The following is a 19,010-nucleotide window of genomic DNA, read 5'->3' on the forward strand; positions in this document are numbered from 1 at the left end:
TCGGCAACAACTGCAAACATCAGTGTTATCAAGGTTCTTTGCATACTGAACTCAAAACATAGCACTGTACCAGCTACTAGGAAGACAGTTAACTCTATCCAAGCTGAAACCAGGACACTTTTAACCACTTAACATTCCGTGAGAAATACTGCAAGAGCTCAAGAAGAAAGAGCAGAAAGACAGGAGACAGGTGAAAGCCTAGAGCGCCAGCTAGAGGGAATGAAAGACCCTCTTCCTTCTCTGAAGCTTCAGCAAGGCTTCCTTCACCTGCTTGTTCCTCCGACTGTCAATGACGGGGTTCAAACTGGGGCTGACGAGACTGTAGAAAAGGGAAAGAACTTTCTCCCTCCCAGAGGAGTTACCGCTCCTGGGCCCCGCGTACATGAAGATGGCGTTTCCATAAAAGACACCCACCACGGTCGGGTGGGAGCCACAGGTGGAGGTGGTTTCGTGCCATCCTGGCACAGAGCGGATGCGCAGATCGGTGGCCAGGCTGTCCAGGGAGCAAATCGGGATTAGGGCTAAAGGGAAGAGGAAGAAGCACACACAAACAGCAAAGATCAGGACTTTATTGGCAGGAGCGGCAGGGCAGGCCAGCTTTGAGACAGCAAGAATTTCACAGGAGAAGTGGACAACCTCGCAGGGGCCACAGAAAGGCAGGTGTAAAGCCAGAGAGGCTTGCAGTGTACCAAATACAAACACCAAAGCCCACAAAACCGTGGCAAGGGTGAGGCGCAGCCTCCAGATCACGATGAGGGCATAGCACAGGGGACGGCAGATTGCCACATAGCGAACGTGAGACATGATGGCCAGCAGCACGCACGCCGTAAGTGCAAAGATTAAATAAAGATGGCTCTGTGCCCCACACCCAGCAAAGGAGGGGGTTCTGCCTTGTCCAAGGAGGCTCCTTAGCATACGGGGGACATTGCTGGAGGCGTAGCAGATGTCCGCGATGGAGAGGTGGCAGAGGAAGAAGTACATGGGGAGGCAGTAGTCCAGGCAGATAAGCAGAAAGACAAGTGCGTTTCCCATCAGAGTGGCAGAGCAGAGGGCAGAGAAAAGGCCAAAGAGGCAGCGCTGCAGGGCTGGGGTGCTGCAGAACCCCAGGAGGACGAATTCTGTGACCGTCGTTTCATTCTGCACGCTGTGCTGGAGGTGAGGCAGCACAAACTGCGACCACGGAGATCTGGAAGCGAAGGAGCAAGGAAAAGGAAAGAAAAAGGAGAGTTTTCCTAAGAATGTTGCGCAGGAGGAACCGCTGCACCGGCTCACCAGCGCCTGGTTCTGCTTCCCCAGCATGAATGACACGTCTGTCCAGGGCACCTCCCCCAGCACCCAAAACAGACTGCACCCCTGCACAGCGCAGCCCACCCTGCCTGCACCCCCCCATCACTCCAAACCACGCTACACCCGCACAGGCTGCACAAACCTGAACGGCACCACCCAGCTGATCACTGCGCCCACCCCACGGCTGGACCTCCCAGACAAGTGGCCCCCAGCCCCTCACTGACCATCCCTGACCCGTCACTGACCCCATCCCTGACCCCCTCATCGACCCCATCCCTGACCCATCACCAGACCCCTCTCCCCCTCCCCTTTCCCCCTTCCTTCCTTCTTCCCCCGCTCCCCCGTTCCCGTCCCCTTCCCGCCCGTACCCACCTGCCGGCCCCGCCGCCGCTGCCGTCCGCCTTGCTCCCCGCTGCTGGGCCGAGCTCGCCGCAACGGCCCGACCCGCAGCCTCCCGCTGCCCACCGGCCTCTCGCCTCACCTCCCGCCCGTCCCCACGCACCGACCCCTCTGTGCCCACGCCACCTCGCTCCCGGCCCCACCACCCCGGGCGTAGCGCGTCCCCCAGCACCCCGGCCCGGGCCCCCGCGCCCGCTCAGACGACCCAGCAGGCCCGGGCTGAGCCCAGCGGGGGCGTAGGCCCCGGGGAGGGGGGGAGGGGGGACTCCCCCCCTCCCTCGTGCCAGCGAACGGCCGATGGAACCCTGCCGCCTGCCGCGGCAGCCGTAACCAGGGCAACCCAGCAGACCCCAACGGTCGCAGATCGCTGTGGCTGAGCGCACAGGAAGGCCTCTGGTGTCCCGGTGTGCCCACCTGCCTTCGAGCGAGGGGAGCCCGGCGGGCCTTGTCCTGCGCCTCCTGAGGACGAGGGAAGAGCCTCGGCGTGCCTGAGGGGCTGGGGGCTGCTCCCCGGCTCGGCCTGGCCATAGGTGGGGGTGGCACCAGGCCCTGGGAGGGAAGGGACAGAGGACAGAGGGGTGTCTGCGACAAGGGGGATGCCCCCATACAGACAAACCCCAGCCCCATAGCGGGAGGAGGAGGAAGAGGGAGCCAGTCCCGTCCCCCCGGGGCGAGGAGGGGTCCATGTGCTCCGGGGCAGCCAGAGGGCTTCTGGGGAGGGGGGATCAGGGGGCTTAGGGGAGTGACATTGGGGTACTTTGCGACACCCTGTGGCAGCCAGCCCTGCTCCCGCAGTGTCTGGGAGGACAGTGTTGGGACAGGATGGGAGCGAGGAGCCCCTGAGCACAGCCACCTCTGCCCCCACCACCCCTGGGGTGGCAGGGGGTCCTCCTCACCCCTTTCCTCCCTCCCTCCTGCAGGATGGCGGAGAGACCCCCTGGCCACGTTAGGCAGGCCTGGGTGGAGAAGGCTGGAGCTGCCCCGGCTCCCAGATCCAGGCCAAAGCCCCATGAGATGTCCGAGGTCCAGCTGCTGCGGGCAGGTGAGTGTGCGGGTGCTGTGGAGCAGGGGGCTCCCCAGCCTGCCCTGCCTTGTCCTGGGCCAGGCTCACATCCCCCAGCCAGGCTGGCATCAGAGCTCCCACAGCGCAGTGGCCGGGAAGGGAGCTCTGTTCTGGCGTTCTGGGACAGGGACTCTCCCTGTGCCCTGGTGCCAGCGCATCCCTTACCAGACCACAGCAGGGCCCCCTCCCTGTGCTGCCCTCCAGCATCACACCCTCTCTCCTGGGGCACACAGGGGACACCGGTGTCCCAGCCTTGAGCAAGGGCTTGTGGCATCCCTGGGAGCTGGGCAGAGGGCTCGGGTTTTCCCTGCTGCTTGCCCCCCAGCCCTTCCTGCTCTCTCTTGGCCAGATCTGTGCTGCTCTGCCTTGGCTTTGCCCAGGGAGGAAGACAATACCCTGGACATCATTCGAGCCTTCCTCAGGAGCAGACCAAAGGTATCCGTGGCCACTTCTATAAGGCTGTGCCCGTGTCTCCCAGCCTGTCTTTCGGCCCCTGTCCCATGCTCAGGAGGTGCTGGGGGCTGTGCTGGGCCCCCCACCTGGCTGTCTCTCCCCCCTGACACTGTCTGTCTGTCTGTCTCCTCCCTGGCTGGCAGCAAGAGGCCCAGAAGCTGAGGTTTCTGGCCTCCATCTGCACCGTCTGCAGCACCACCAGCGTGGACTCCGCTGCGTGGGACATGCTTTACTTCTGCCAGCCAGAGGTGGTGGAGACCATCGAGGTGAGGGGACGGCCAGTCAGGCTGAGGCAGGGGCAGGGGCAGGGGCAGGGGCAGCAGGCAGCGACACAGCCCCGGGGGCAGATGAGAGCTTGGCCAGGCAGGGGGGTTGCGGATGAGCACTGCTCCAGGTCTCCATCCTTGGAGATGCTCCAAAGCCACCTGGGCGGCCTGGCTGGATGTTTGCAGGTCCCTTGGCCAGCCTGTGGCTCTGTGACGGGCACAGCCCTTCCAGCCATGGGGCTTGGGACCACTGGGTGCTGGGTGGGGAGGGGGTGCCAGGATGGGGGCACCTGGGCTCTGCCAGCCCCACAGGCTCTTGCTGGGCGAAGGAAACTGCCCCATCCTGAGCTGTCCCACGCTGCTGTGCTCCCCAGGTGCTGCTGCAAGAGGAGCCCGCTGGCCCCCAGGGCATTATGGTGCAGCAGCAAGCCATGCTGGCCATCATCTCCATGAGGTACCTGCCCCAGCCCCCAGCTTGGTGGCCCCGATGGCACCGGTCCCAGGTGGGGGGCATCCCCAGTCCTGGGTCTGAGAGGGAGGCAGAGAACAGGGCAGGGGGTGCCACAGGGTTTTCCCCGCAAAGGCAAGTGCCAGTGTCATGGAGGGTTGAGGGGTCCCCCATGGCATGGGGCTCAGCTCAGGTCTCTAAGCCCAGGGTCTGCCTCCTCCTCTGTCCCCGCAGCAGAGCGGGGCTGCTTCTGCAGGAGAAGAAGAACAGCCTCCTGTATGCCTGCTTCTGCAACATCTTCCACCTGCCTCCTCAGGAGGACACTCAGGGCCCTGATGCTTCACTCTACTCCAAGGTGTGCCAGGGGGTGAACCATGGGGAGTTCCCTGGCTGCGAGGCCCCTTCCTGGGCACCGCAGGGCCACGGCCGTCCCCTGCCAGGCTTCCAGGGCTGCCCCCAAGACTCTGTCCCCCTCACAGACCCTGGCCACGATGGACAGCATGCTGCAGGTGCTGGTACGCAGTGCCGGCACCCTTGGCATCGTGGAGCTGCAGAACATCTTGGAGGTCTGACCTTGGCACAGGGTCCCCATGGGCAGTGACCCCTGGCTTGAGCGGTGCCCACCCCCAGCACCTGGTGCAAGGAGGGGGGCAGGGAATGTCTCTCCTTACCAGCCATGCCCCCCCCCCACCCCCCTGCCTCCTGGCTCCCGCCAGAGCCCCTTCTCCTGCCCCAGCCCACGCCACCTCTGCAGCCTTGCCCGCTGCCCGTCCTCCCCAACACTGCCTCCCAGATGGACCTGCCTGTCTGGCAAGGGGAGCCCAGCCCTGGGGCTTTCCCCCTCCAGCTTCACCATGGGCCATATCCCAGAGCCCCCACCACAGGTCCCCAGTGAGGTGGTCACCCCAAAGCCTTGGAGTCCTTGGGTGGGAGGCAGAGGGATGTTTTTTGGTGGGGAGTGAGTGAATGGAAGGCAGCAGAGGCAGCAGCAGAAGCAGGATGCAGTGACCTGCCTGCCCGCAGCAGGTTGCTGTGAGGGGCAAGAAGGACACATGCCCCATCCCAGGCACTGCCCCAGAGCAAGCCTGGCTGTGCCATGCTGTGCCATGCCACCTCCCTGGCACACCAGCAGCTTTTCTCCTCCCAGCTGCTGCTGCCCTTCACCGATTCCCAGCTGGCAGAGGTGCAGGAGAGGGCCATGGCACGGATCGCCAGGCTGGTGAACTTCATCACCACCTACTCCCTGCGGCAGGTACCGAGCTCCTGGTCTGGGCAGCCCCAGTGCCCTGTCCCTGTGCCCCTGAGCCCCGGCACCTCCCCAGTGCCCTGTCCCTGTGCCCCTGAGCCCCGGCACCTCCCAGGGAAGCTGGGCACCCAGCCAGCAGGTCGGGAGCAGGGGTCTTTGCCCTGCCCCTGTCCTGTCGATGCTCTCTCCCAGGGCAGGGCAGGGCAGGGCAGGGCAGGGCTGCCCCGGGCACAGGCAGGAACCTGGGTCCGGCAGCCCTGCCCTGCTCTTGGCTGCTGCCTAGCTGCTCTGGGAGCAGCTGGGGCTCTCGTTGTGCTCACACTGCCTCTCTTCCCCCAGGTCTGCCCCTGCTTTGCCCAAGCCACAGTCCGCAGGCATCAGTGCTCCAAGACACATCAGTTTGTAATGCTGGGGAAGCTGGTGGGGCACCTCACCCTCTGTTGCACCTGCAAGGACAAGGGGATGCGTCCTGAGGCTGCAGAAGCTCTCTATCACCTGCACACGTTTGTCCTGCAGCAGAGAAGTAAGACAAGCTGTGTCGGGCTGGATCCCCCAGGCATGGGCAGTCAGGGGCCACTCTCCTTGACGAGAGAAAGCCTTATCCAACCTGCCTGCCTGCCTGCAGTCTGAAAAGTCATTTTGCCTTGCCCCCGCTCACAATAGCCCTGGACCCTCCCTGGGTATCTGCTCCCTGGACCTGTCTGGTGCCCTTTTTCTTTGCCAGCAACTTTTCTGCCCAATGCTCTCAGACTGCACTTCCACTTCTGCACCCTCTCTCTAAGCACCCCGTTTTTGCTCCCCCCCAGGCAGGTGGCCCTGGCTGCATGGCACAGAGCAGCTGCAGCTCCAGGAGGACTGGCAAGCAATGAAGCCCTGGCAGCTTTTGAAAATCAGCCACACCCGCAAAATCTTCTTGGTAAGAAGTGCCTTTGGCTCAGTGTGAGTGAAGGGACACCCGATGCGTGGGGATGACAGGGGCTCACGCTGTTCCCTAGGCAAAGGCCCTCAGGGAGCTTCAGTCCCCTGCGGGACCCTGATGCCCACCATCAGTCTCCTCCCCAGCGCAGCCTGGCTCCGTGCCCCGCTCTCACTGCACAGTCAAGATGCTCTGGGTGATGCTCTGGGTGAGGCAACAAATCTCCCCTCCTCTCCTTCATCCTGCAGATGTTCACAAAATACCTCCAGTCCTCCGACCAGGCAGACATCATCCTCATGGCTATCAAGAGCTTGAGACACCCAAGCGCCTACAGCATCAGGCTGGCTGCCCACATGGTGGATGTCCTTGTGGCGGACCGTGCCTTCCAGCCGGGGCAGGTGAATAGCCCATGGGTGGCACAGCTGATGCTCCAGCCCACTGGGGGACTGTTCCTCCCCTGGCTCTGTGCCTGGCTAGCACTGACGCCGTCTCGAGCTGGCATACCGCACTAGGAACGGAAGCAGCTCCCAGTAGGAGCTGGGGAAATGGCCGCGTTCACCATGCTGACATCCCCACTCCCGCCCGTGTCTCCCCTCCAGGTGCTGAACGTCGTGTGGGCCATCTACAGAAGCCGGCCCTCCGTCAGGGCGGTGGTAGCCCGCAAAAGCCTGGACAGGGCCCTGGTGGTGCTTGTGCGCAAACACCCCAGGGAGTTGGTGGCCAGCCTGCTGCAGTGCTCCCCGACGTGCACCCGGTAAGGGGACCACCAGCCTTTGGGGGCTCCTCTCACACGAGGAGAGGGGCCCCAAGACCCTCCCGAGGGATTTCAGCCTGGCCATCCTCTGGGGTGTCCCTGCTGACAGAGCCCCGTGTCCCTGCAGTGTCGCCAGGGCCATGTGGAGGGCGATGATGTCTGACCTCCGGGCTGCGGACAAGGTGCTGAGGGAGCTGCTCAGCTTGCTGGTGAACCAGTCACTGCGCAAGACCTCCACCTCCACCAAGGACAACCCGCGCATCCTCTCCCTGGCTGTGAGTTGCTGGTCGAAGCCTTGCTGACCTCCGGGGCTGATCTCAGCTGTCCGGGGCCCCTGCTCCCCTTCCCTGCCCGCCCCAAGGCTTTACCTCCCCAGGGATGAGGGGACATCTCAGCGTCCGGGTGTCTTCTGCAGGCAACCAGGGCGATAAGCGAGATCCTCCTGCAGTCTGTCTGCCTCTGGCAGGTGGAGGCAATTTTCCCCCAGCTTTTCCTGGCGCTGCTTTTCCAAGCGTCATTCACCACGGAGCTGACGCTGCAGGAAGTGCACATCTTCTGGACGGAGCACCGACAGGATCAGCTCACTCCCATCAGGTGCTCCATCCCTTTCCTCTCATCCCTGCCAACCACCCGGAGCCAAGCCAGGGTGGGAGCTAAGCATTTCTCCTTGTGCAGGTCTGCGGTGCAGTCCCTGAAAGTGCTGCTCTGCAGCATGGGCTTTGAGAGCCAGGTACTGGCCATCGAGGCGCAGGGTGGCTGGGACACCCTGCTCAGCTCCCAGACCCACCTCATGGGAGTGCGCATTATCGCCAGGTGAGAGCCCCTTCTCCCTGCTCCTTGGGGACAGGGTACCCCATGCCACCCCCTCCCTTGGGGCTGATGGCAGTGGGGTCCCCATTACTTGGAGAAAGTGGTACAGACTGGCGATGTCCAGGCTGGTGCAAACCCCCAAAAGATGTGCCTGCCTGGCTCAGGCCTGACAGTGCCTCCTTCCCCGTCAGGGAGATGATGAAGATGCCAAGGCGCCTGCGCTCCGCCATCTTCTGCCATCTGGTAGAGCTCCTCCGGACAGAGGACCCCACCTGGCAGATGGTCACTATGGTCTTCTTCATTGAGGTGAGCCTGATGGCACCACTCCAAGCTCCCCCCGATGCTCGGTTCTCCCATGCCCACCACTGTGGGGAAAGCTGGGGCAGTGGGTGGGCTCTGGTTGGTACCATGGAGGAGCAGATGAGCAAGCAATGTGCTGTGGTGTGGGGCACGGGGACTCTCTGCAATCCCTGCTGCCTCTCTCTGTCTGGGCTTGGTCTTGCCCTGCGTCCTTGTCCTGAGCTGATGGTTGGAGCCAGCACCACACCTCACCAGCTCCCACTGCCTGTGTTTCAGATGCTGGACTTTACCAACATCAGTGAAGAGCTGGTCCGTGCCCTGGAAATCTTCCCCATTTATCTGCAGAGCCAGTGCCTGGGGATGCCCAGCCTGGTGCTCAGGGCCATCCTCAGGCTCACCGAGAGGCCTGACACAGTGAGTAGGGGGCAGCCGGGACAGCAGCCCAGGGTGGAACAGTGGGTAACGTGGCAGCTCAGGCTTTCCTGGGCATTGTGGGCTGTGCTGGCTGCTGCCAGCTCTCCTGCCTCCCCGGCCCTCTGCCCCATGGCTGTGCCATGCCAAGGAGAGAAGCAGCAGTGCTGACGGGAACGGGCTCCCACTGCCAGCACGTCCCAGCAGGGATGCTGGCGGCAGAGCAACCGGCCTGAGCGTGGGGTGTGCAGGGCCTGGCCGTGAGGTGTTGAGCCCCAGGGTGAAACACAGCAGCCATGGCAGGGGCTGCTGGCAGCTTGGGCAGCTTTCCAGGCAGCGCCAGTCACCCACCAGCCTATCCAGGGGGGTCTGGTGGAGAAGGGGGCAGCCGAAGGGCTGGCAAGGAGCCAGTGCTGTCTGTCCTCCCCCTCTGTGCCCTGCTCTTCCCATGGGCATGCTGGTGAGCCCTGTCTGCCGGGACCTTGCCCTCGTAACCTGCACTGCCTGCAGAGAACCCAGTGGGGAGGCCGGTGTTCGTGGAGAGGGTTTTCACCCCTGTGATCGGTGGCTCCTTTACAAAAAGGAGGTGGCATGTCTCACACAGGAAAGGAAAGCCCTTATCCTGCTGCCGTACGTTATGGACCAGCTGCTGGATGATGACAGTGATGCCAGCGCCGCGGCCCTGCCCGTGCTTGGCAACATGCTCTGGCTGCTGGAGGGGAAGAGACTCAGCCTCACTGCCCTGGCACTGGCTGGAAAGCTCCTGCTGCTTTTCAACAATGTAAGGCTGGGGGAGAGCCCCATGTCCCCCTTCCTGGGCACCTCCATTCACGCCTCCCACTGCAGCCCCTGTGCTCTGCAGGGGGATGCTTTGCCCTGCAGTCCCCAGACCCCATTGCTGCCCTTGGTGGCTCCGTGCTGTGTCACAAACCCCCCACCAAGGACTCACTCCGGCTCGGCCTCCCTGCCGCAGCGGGGGACAGTGGTGGCAGGATGGCAGCAGGCGTGCTGAGCCCCACCAATGCACACCCTGCTCTGGCAGCATCCTCCAGCCTTCTGCAGGGCCTCCCTCTCTGGCCCTCAGCCCCGGAGACCCCAGTCTCCCTGGGCAGACCATCTGCATGCCGCAGCTTGCTGCCTTTTGCAGCAGGGCTGCCTGCAGCCATTTTGGGGATGTCTGTCTCCATGTCAGCCCCTTGCTTGCCATGGGCTTGTGGCTGAGGTCCTCCTCCCCTCTTCCCCCAGGAGCTGGACACGGTGCAGGAGCTCTCCATCCATCTCTTCCAAATTGCAATGGGGCTCGTGGTGGGTGCTGAAAAGAAGAAGATGAAGAAGGTGGTGTGGGACAGCCTGCTGCCGCTGCTCTTTCACCTGCATGACCAGGACGAGAGTGTGGCCAAGGTGGGATTCCCAACCTGACTGGTCCTTTGGGGAGGGCAATGCTGACACTGCACTGTGAGGTCTAGCTTGTTGAGTCCCTAGGAACAGGCAGAGCCCCCCTCCCTGCCCACTGCTGCCTTTTTCCTCCTGCTGCCTGGTGGATGGGCAGGTGGGTCCCTTTCCCACCCAGCTCCCTCCACACAGCCCCTGGCATGGGTCCCTGCAGCCCCAGAGACTGGACTACGGCTCCGCAGCAGCCTGGGGCCACCACAGCTGAAACGCTGAAGCCCCGACAGGCTTCCAGCCAGAGAGGGTGGCTGCCCTCCTCTTCCCCTGGGGTGCTGAACCTGCTGGCAGCATCAGTCCCCAGCTGGTGCGTCTTCCCTGCATGGGCCAGGACAGGCTCTGAGCCCCACCAGGAGGGAGGACACAGGGTCCTGTGCCCCCCATGGTGGTGGTAGCATCTGTGCTGCTCACCAGGCCTCCCAGGAAGCCCTCCGCAGCGCTGGCCAGTTCCTGAAGTGGAGGCAGCTGGTGCGACTGGCCGAGACGGCGCAGGCATGGAGGATCTGCGAGTGCTTGGTAAGCATAGCCCGAACACCCCTGGGATCTGCCCTGGGTAAGCCCTGCCCGTGCCCAGCAGAGGGGACCAAGGGCAGTGTCCCCACAGCTGCATGCACCCTCCTGGAACAGGCTCTGCTCCAGGCTGTCCTCACCTCCGGGGTCCCAAAGGGGACCCCGCCACCAGGATGGCACCCTAGCATTGCCTGGGAGCCCTCTGCTCCCTCCGAACCCCAATGCGGAGAGCGGAGAGCTGGGAATGTCCTGCTGGGGAGAAGAAGGGTGGTCCTTGGTGGAGGGATGGCCCAACGGGGGGGCCATCTCTGTGCCAACTCTGCACCCTTCTCTCCAGCTGGCCAGGAAGAGGAGCAGGGCCACGTACTACCTGTGGAAGAGCCAGACCTACCTGCGGAGCCCGCAGGAGTCCCTGCGGCTGGAGGCTGTCAGGTTCATCGGTGAGCCCCTAGCCCCAGGGTCCCTTTCTCTCCCAGGGTCCCTGTGTCCCAGTGCAGGACCTGTGGGGCACCCCTTCACTCTCTCCCACTCCTGCCTGCACAGGTAGGGCTGGCAGGAGGCTCATCCATCCCCTCCCCGATGCTGCACCCTGGGGTCAGCCCTCCCCAGGGAACTGTGTGGCCAGACAGGCTGGCTGGTGGGTCCCTGATGGCCAGTGGGTCCCTGACATGCTGTGTCCCCCCAGGACTCCTTGGACGGGATGTGGATGAGCACGAGAACGAGCACAAGTACATCAGAGAGAGTGAGTGAGGGCAGCGGGGAGGAGGAAGGACCTTGGCATGGAGCTCCCCCCCCAGCCTGGGCAAGGGGGGCTCTGCTCCCAGCACATCTGTGGGAAGAGGGGTGTTTCGGGAGGGGCGTATTCCTAACCAGCAGCTTCCAGCTGAGCCATCTGCCCCCTGGTTCCCTCCTGGCCCTGGGAATCGTGAGGTGCGATGTGCCCTGCCTGGAAGGGATATGGGGCTGTCACCTCACCTCTGCTGCTTTGTCCCCACAGTCCTTCAAGGCCCAAGCAAAGACACCAGCCCCTTGGTCTCCTCCCTGGCAACTCAGACACTCCTCATCCTGGGACGAGGAAGGCTGAAGTCGAGGTTTAACCTACCACGGCTGAGTTTACAGATGACGAGGGCACGGATGAGGTCACACTCAGTCCCCAGCGAGGACTCTGCTCAGGCAGAGACAACGCTGGAGCCCCAGCCCTAGGATGCTCTGCAGGCTGGGGTATCTCCTCTTCCTGAGGTCTAACAGGAAAGGAGACACCTCAGCTGGAGGAGGACCCGGCAGCCTCCGGAGAGTGGCAGGACAGCCACTCTTTCCAGTGGTCTAGGACAACGCCTGTCCACGCGCTTCATCTTTGCCACAAAGCACCAGCTGCTCTGCTGGGCTGTTGAAACAGAGGGAAGGAGAAGGCCACGCCAAAGCTGAAGCCAAAGTTGAAACTGAAGCCTTCCCTCCCCTCTGCGGGGCCACGCCGGGGCGAATCCCTTTTTCTGCCTCCCACCGTCCAAGGATCCTGTGCTGCTTTGGGCTGACGTGGCCGAGCTCGGGAGCTACAAAGCCACCAATGCTCTGACTCCAGCAGCATCCTCCCCTCCACGTCCCCAGCAGGAAGGGCAGCTCTGCCTCCTGCCCGCACCGCAAGCTGCGCAGCCACTCCTGCCTGGGGATGTCAGAAGTCACAAGAGCCAGCAGGCCCGGGGGAGTTGTGGTAGCAGAGGGCCCTGCTTGCCACAGCACTTTGCCATCTCCTTCTCCAGGTTCGGGCACCAGGATGTCATCACGGGGCTGGACAGCCTGAGCCGGGAGTGCTGTGTGACGGCAGGGGGCCGGGACGGTACCGTGCGGCTCTGGAAGATCCCGGAGGAGTCGCAGCTTGTGTTTTACGGGCACCAGTAGGTCTGGGGCGGGAGAGGGGGCTGCAGGCAGGGGGGTCAGGCTGGGGCAGCGGTGTGCAGGTGCCAAGCATCACTAGGAGCCTGCCGGCACTGTGGGGATGCTGATGCCCCGGTGAGCCCTTGTCTCCTAAATAGGATCCCAAAGCATGCTCATAACTGATGGCAGTTGCCCCTTCTCTTCACAGGGGCTCCATCGATTGTATCCAGCTCATCAGTGAGGAGCACATGGTGTCAGGCGCCGATGACGGGTGAGCACAGGGCCGGGGTGGTGCCTGGGGTGCGCAGGCGGTGCCCCCCTTGGCCCCCTCGCCCCTTCCCTCCCTGGCAGGTCCCTAGCCCTGTGGGGGCTAACGAAAAAGAAGCCGCTGGCACTGGCCCGGCAGGCACATGGCATGCAGGATGCCTAGGGCCTGCAGCAGCCATACTGGATCTCAGCAGTGGCCGCCCTGCGCAACAGGGACCTCCTGGCTACAGGTGTGTGGCAGCTGCTTTGGAGTGGGGGTGTGGAGAGGGGGGCGTCCTGCTCCCTTACCTGGGTGGGAGTGCATGGCAGTCTTCTCTCTCTGCCCCAGGCTCCCACAGCGCCAGCGTGAAGCTCTGGAAGTGCGGTGAGGGATTTCGGAAGCTGGAGCCCCTCTGGGACATCCCGTTGGTATGGATGGGGAGGTGGGGGATTGGAGCTGGGCTTGGGGCATCTCTGGGCGGGGGCTCCCCTCCCTGGGCGGCAGGAGGAGGCTGCCAGAGCCCCTCACCCTGCCCTGTCCCCTCCAGGTGGGTTTTGTTAACAGCCTCAAGTTCTCTGCAGCCGGTGACTTCCTGGTGGCTGGCCTTGGACAGCAGCACCGGTACTGTCCCCCCTCCCTGGTGCTGCCCAGGGGCACAGCCCCCCCCTGCTCCTCCAAGGACCCGGCGGAGGGTAGCCCCCATCTCTCTCATCTGCAGGCTTGGCCGGTGGTGGAGAGTCAAAGAGGCCAAGAACAGCGTCTGCATCGTCCCTCTGAAGCGGAGGGCTGCAGCCCCCAGTCCCGAAGCCCCTGACAGCCCTGAAGCCCCCGACAGCTCCGAAGCCCCCGACAGCTCCTAGCCCCTGGCCCCAGAGGCGCTGGAGCCAGGTCACCAAACCCCTGTCCCTGGAGCTGCGCCCCGAGTCCTTTGTGCAACCATCTTCCTGGAGCCGGCAGGACGTGAGCAGGGGGTGTCGCATGGCCCCCTGATCCTGCTGGCCCCCCTATCATGATGTGGCTCTGCCCTCTGCAAGGGTCTGCCCCTTTCCCTCAGGTTCAGCCTGACCTGAGCTCTGGAAGAGTCTTATTTAAAAAAAAAAACAAACCAAACCCACTTTATTTACATAAATTACAAAATAAAATAATCACACTTTTGCTCACACTAAGAATCTACTCTTAAAAACGCGGTTGGGCTCAGCACAGCAAGGAGCCACAGCAAGGTCGTTGCTAGCAGAGCCTTGTGCTCTTAACACAGCGTTCCATTTTTATAGCTCTCATTTTTATAGCTTAAACCATGATAGAGACAGAGTCACAGCAGCACAGAATGGATGCTGAAAGAGACCTCTAGAGATCATCCAGCCCACCTCGGCTGCTCGAGCAGGGCCAGCTGCAGCAGGCTGTGAGTCTGGTTCTCGAAGTTCTATTGGCTGAGTTGCTCCCAGGTTGTGGAGCTCGCATGGGAAATGGGCAATGAAGAGGGATGAAGTTTTCAGGCACTTTCTGGCCGGTGCAGTGATTTTTTTTTTTTTTTTCCTTCTGATTTTTTCTCCCCCCTTCCTGGTCTTGCAGCTGCCCAAGGCGCAGCCAGACAAGCGGAGGAGGGTCCCTGCCTGGCCTGCAGCTCCCTCCCTCGCCAATCTTGGGGTGATTTGGGGTTATGTTGCTGTGTCAGTGAGGCAAAGCTGGGCTCTTGGGGGCTGAGGTCAGTGGGACCCGAGGAAGGCCGTGATGGTCTTGAGGCTTTGAAGGGCTGTGCACCGAGCCCTGTCCCCACTGGAGGGGACGCTGGTGGTGTTCAAGACGAAGGCCTTGCAGCCCTTGTTGTCGTGTGTGCCCGTGTCCCCCCCGGCCCCCAAGGTCTGTTGTTGTCGCAGGGGCTCTGTGCTGCTTTCTGCGTGGGGCCGTGTCCATGAGTCCTGCAGGGACCTGTCTGTCCTGGCTTCCCCACCAAAGGGCTGCTTCCCCTGGGGAAGGGGACAGGGGAGTTGTTCCCGTTCCCGTCCCCCCCCCACCATCGCCTGCCCCGCTGGTGGAGACTGGGCCCTGGGGGTGGCTGGGTTCCCCTCGGGGCTTGCTGGCTCGGATTTGGGGCTCAGTGGGGCTTTTGCACCTCTTGGGGGCTGTTTCTTGGTGCCCCCTGTGCTCCCTCCCCCTCCCACATAGGCACCGAGCGGTTCTGGAGAAACAGCTTTTAATTGAAAAGCCAAGAGAAAAGGTCCCATCCAAGCTGGTCTAACCCCTCCCTAGCCACCCCCGCCCACCCCCCCTGCCATATACCCCACCCCTCCTCTCCCACCCCCCCCACCCCCCCCATCTCCATCCCTCTCACCCCTGTCTAATCCCCACCCCCCCCTCACACCCTCACGTTGGCTGCCAGAGCCCTGCGCTTGCTGGGTGCCATTGGCAAGGAGCTCTGCGCCTGCCTCTTCCTCCGCTTGCCGGCCGTGGCAGGTGGGGACGGTGGCAGGTCCATCCCCGCACCCTGCCACGGCTCCTGGGGCTCCATCCCGCCGCCGTTGACTATTTTGAGGCTCAGCATGGCGTCGCTGAGCTCGGGGATGCAGTAGTCGGGGGTGAGCATCTCCTCAGGCAGCGAGAGCGAGCTGAAGTTGCGGTCGGGGGTGTCTGCGCCGGTGCCACCAGCGTCCTCGGGCACGGAGCTCCTGCTGGGAGCATCCTGGCTGACCCCCACTCCATCCAGGGAGCAACCGAAGAGCCTTAGGGCCTCTTCCAGGACCATCTCCTCGGACACTGCAAGGTCGCCTGCAGTGTCCCCAAGGGCTTCGTTGTTGGTGGCAGCGCAGGGGCTGGTGTGGACATCGCCGCCCGGGGCTGCCCCCACAGGGGTGGCCGTGCTGGGGATGTTGATCTGTGCCAGCTGCCCCTCGCTGTGCTGGTAGCCAGGGATGGACACTGGCAGCTCCAGAGGGTCTGGGGTCACCCCACTCCTCTGATTTTTGTAGTGTGTGAGGTATCAAGGTATCATGGTTGGCCCTGGGGGGCCCCGCAGCCCCCGGGACCCCACAGGGCAGCACCCGGCAGAGAAGCGGCGCCTTGGCCGAGCGTGGCGCTGGCCGGTGGAGGCAGGTCGGTGGTTGTCCACTGGATGCAGAAGACCCGGGGGTCGAAGAGGCAGCCACATGGAGCCCTCTGCAGACCTGTGTGGGTGAGGGGGTAACCGTGCTGGGCCGGGGTGGCTGTCCAGGGGCACCTGCTGAGCCGGCCCTGATGGCCGACATCCCCCAGCTCTGGGCCAGGGGCGTGGGGAGCTTGTGGCCGGGGTGATCCCCACGGTGTGAGCCGCTGTGCCGGTGGGACAGGGTTGCAAATCGGGGAGGAGACTGGCATCTAGGAGGTGAAAGGGGAGAGGTGGCCCCAAATATTTGGGGAATTCTCTGCAGATGGGCTTTACTGGGCACGCGCCACCCGGGCGAGGGCAAGGATGCTCACCGGGGCTTGCTGAACCCCCATGCGAAAAGTGCCGGGGGAATGGGTGTGATGGGGATGGCGAAGGGGCCAGAGCAGACTGGGGTGCCATACCTGCTGGTGGTGCCTGGGGGGCCCGGGGGGCCCGGGCTGCAGGGAAGGGCTGCTCCCGCGTGGGCAGGCGGCACGGGTTGGCTGAGCCTAAGAGAATGAGACAGGAGCGATGGCCGGCGGTCACCTCTGCTCTTGCCCCCCAAGAGCATCCCTGGGCTGCAGGGGTTGGGGTCGGTCCCTACCTCGAGGGTAGAAAGTTTTGGGGAGCACGAATGGCTGGAAAAGCTGGGGCGCCGGGGGGCCCCATGGCCCAGGCAGTGGGAGCTGCGTTGGTGGCCGCGCCATGGTCCCTTCTGGCTGTTGGCTGCCAAGGACTCTTTGGCGTCTCCCCGGAAGGAATGTGGGGGCTCCCTGTGTTCCGCCCCACCCCAAGAGCCTCACCAGCTCCTCCTGGGGAGGGAAAGGGTTAAGGGAGGCTGGGGTGGCCCCGGGGCCTACAGGCGGCTCTCGGGGTCTGCGGGTGCAAATGCTCTTGGCTTTCAACAGTATTTTTCCGGTGGGGGAAGAACAACAAGTTGATTCAGCTGAGCCAAGCGGGGACCAAGCTGCAGCCGCAGCCTCCTTGCGCCAGATGGCAAATGCGTTTGTGATGGTTGCCCACGCTTCTGTTCGCTGCGTTGACCGGAGCGAGGCAGAAATAGGAAAAAGGACCTCGAGGGCACGAAGGAAGGTCATGCGGTGTCGCTCGGTGGCACGCTTTCCCCCAGCCCTCGCTCCAGTAGTGCTGTCAGGTCTTTCAGTCTCCTGCTGGGAAAAGCAGCAGCTCTGGATCCCCCTGGGAGGGGGCGGCCCTTTCCCTGGGTGCGTGACACCCCGGAGGAGACGGTACCCGCCGCCGCGTGCTCCCAGAAAAGGACTGGATTCTGCCCAACGTCCGGTGTCGGGGCGCTGGGGCTGTTTGCGCTCTACGGGATCCCAGGGATGGGGTTAGTACATCCCCTCCTCGTGCTTGGAGGATTCGGCGCTAGCAAGGACACCCCAAGGGTACCAAGGACACAGGCCTCTCGCTCCCGCTGTGTGAACAGTGTGTGGCCTGGGGGAGTCGGGACAACTGCCGTGAACCGGAGGCCAAAGATCTCTCCTGGCCTGTGTCCTGGTAATCAAAGAGATTGCGCTCTGTTCATGAGGCACCTCTGGCTGCAAGATTGTGCAATGCCATGTGCTGCGTAACTTGTGGCAGGGACCGATGCTGGGGGCATGAAGGCAAGCGCGCTTCTAAAAGCATAAAACTCCGTTTCATTTCAGAGCACAGCTGAGCCACCCCGCTCCTCAAGACTCTGCCATCTGCACTGCTGTGGCTGGGACCGGGCAGTGCTGCACATCCCAAAGGCCACCAAGTCACACCCGTGTCCCTGCTGCTTTGCCGGGAGCTTCTGCGATGCGAGCGATGTTCTGGGGGCTGATCTCTTGGACTGCAGCTACTCCGTCCCTGACTGGCAGCTGGCCAGGAGGGTTGTGTCCAGGGTGGAATTCCACCTCTCTGACGAGAACCTGGCCAAGGATGCTTTCCTCCTGAAACATGTCCAGAAGAACAAGATGGGCTTCGTCAGCATCAAACCGCTGACGTCCTTGAAGAAGGTAGGCAGCGCGCTGCGTTGGCCAGCCAAGGTGGGAAGTGGCCTCCACGTGGAGGATGCCTGGGTGTGTGGGTGTGCTCTGGCTGTCTGCCATGGCCAAAACACTCCTGTGTTATCAACAGCTTTCTAGCTACCAGTACAGAGCACAGCACTACGAGGGCTGCTGTGGGGTAAAGGAACTCCAACTCAGCCAGATCCAATACAGAAGGAAAGTGGAGAAACAACAGAGGGAGCAGCCCAGGGACACAGAGCCCCAGGTCTCATCTGGCCGCTCCTGTGACCATACGGTGTATGCAAAATCAAATACCTGAAGTGCTCCCTTAGATGCAGTTTACAGCCAGGGGACAAGAAGGTGGCAGTTCTGCATTTTGCAGCTCCCAGGCTGATGGCAGAGCCAAAGCAAAAAAAAAAAACCCAAAACCAAACCAACCAAGAGAGGTAAAACTGGAGCGCAGGGAGCAAATGCTTTTCTTTCACCTTAGGCCAACTGCTTGGACGCTCTCTATGCTGCCCTGCCGCAGAGGGCATCCCTCTCGTACCAGTAAGAGACATAAGAGTGAATTAAAGCCAGGACCCCAAACCACACCAAAAACCTGGTCGTGATGAAGAAGAAAGTGGAGAATGCATCAAATATAACAGAAAATTATTTTGGACATTCCCAGTTTACATTTGAAAAAAAGAGGAAAAAAAAAGAGGAGGAATTAGGTATTAAAAGAAGAGCACTGAATGATAAAGCCATAGCAGTCCCTCTACCACTACAAACCCACACCCCCACACGCACGTACGCACACAGACTTAACACCACCAAACTCCCCTTGACTGTGACGTTCCCCTCAGCTTGCTGGTCTAGAGATACTGAATGCCTGGAGCACACCAAGGATAACTGAAAACATCTGCATGGCTTTAATGGGAATCCTCCAACTGAAACAAAGCACTTTCTCCCTCTGTCTGCGTTGGCACATCCCCGAGTCACGCTCTCACTCCTCTCCTTCAAAGTCAAGATTCCTAAACGTGAAAAGCGGGAGTGGGGAAAGGCGAAGGGAAGAGAAAAAGAGGGAGAGCATCATCAGTGGAAGACCTGCCAGCAGCTGCTGACGTTGCCCTGTTCGGGGGACCACCCCAGCAGAGAGGAGCTGGTTTGCATGCCACGGTCCTCCCTGCCTGTTCCCAGGGACAGGCCGTTTGCTCAGCCTTGCCGGCCAAAGCGTGGGAAAAGCGTAGGTGTGCGCCGTCGCTTGCTGAGGAGCACGGTCACGTTCACGTGCAATCCTTTACCTTTTTCCTCCCTGGATTCAAAGGGTTTCTGTCTTCAAAGTGAGAGCCTTCCATACGGTCATTTGTGACATTTCATCCAGGATAACAATGTCAGAAGGATCAGTCCTGCAATAAATATTTTACATAGCAATCCGTGATTATGGGAACTGATGCCACCAAGGGCATTAGCATCAGCAAGAGGAACAGCGGA

At 62.2% G+C, this 19,010-nt stretch overlaps 1 protein-coding gene and 1 long non-coding RNA gene across 6 annotated transcripts in view; one reads left to right on the top strand and one right to left on the bottom strand.

Moving 5' to 3' along the window:
* The window catches only part of LOC126037316 (uncharacterized), a 160,346-nt gene that overhangs the window by 56,741 nt on the left and 84,595 nt on the right, over positions 1-19,010 (bottom strand). The gene's annotated exons all lie outside the window — the stretch shown is intronic.
* LOC126037324 (uncharacterized) lies at positions 12,067-13,533 on the top strand. 2 transcript variants are annotated; one of them, XR_007505614.1, is made up of 6 exons: positions 12,067-12,201; positions 12,390-12,452; positions 12,588-12,678; positions 12,777-12,856; positions 12,976-13,049; positions 13,147-13,533. It is a non-coding gene; the product is annotated as an uncharacterized LOC126037324 (long non-coding RNA). The 2 variants fall into 2 exon arrangements; XR_007505613.1 differs by lacking the exons at positions 12,067-12,201; positions 12,390-12,452 and having other exon boundaries at positions 12,516-12,678.

The sequence above is a fragment of the Accipiter gentilis genome, unplaced genomic scaffold, assembly GCF_929443795.1.
Source record: "Accipiter gentilis unplaced genomic scaffold, bAccGen1.1, whole genome shotgun sequence".
NCBI classification, from domain to species: Eukaryota; Metazoa; Chordata; class Aves; order Accipitriformes; family Accipitridae; genus Astur; species Astur gentilis.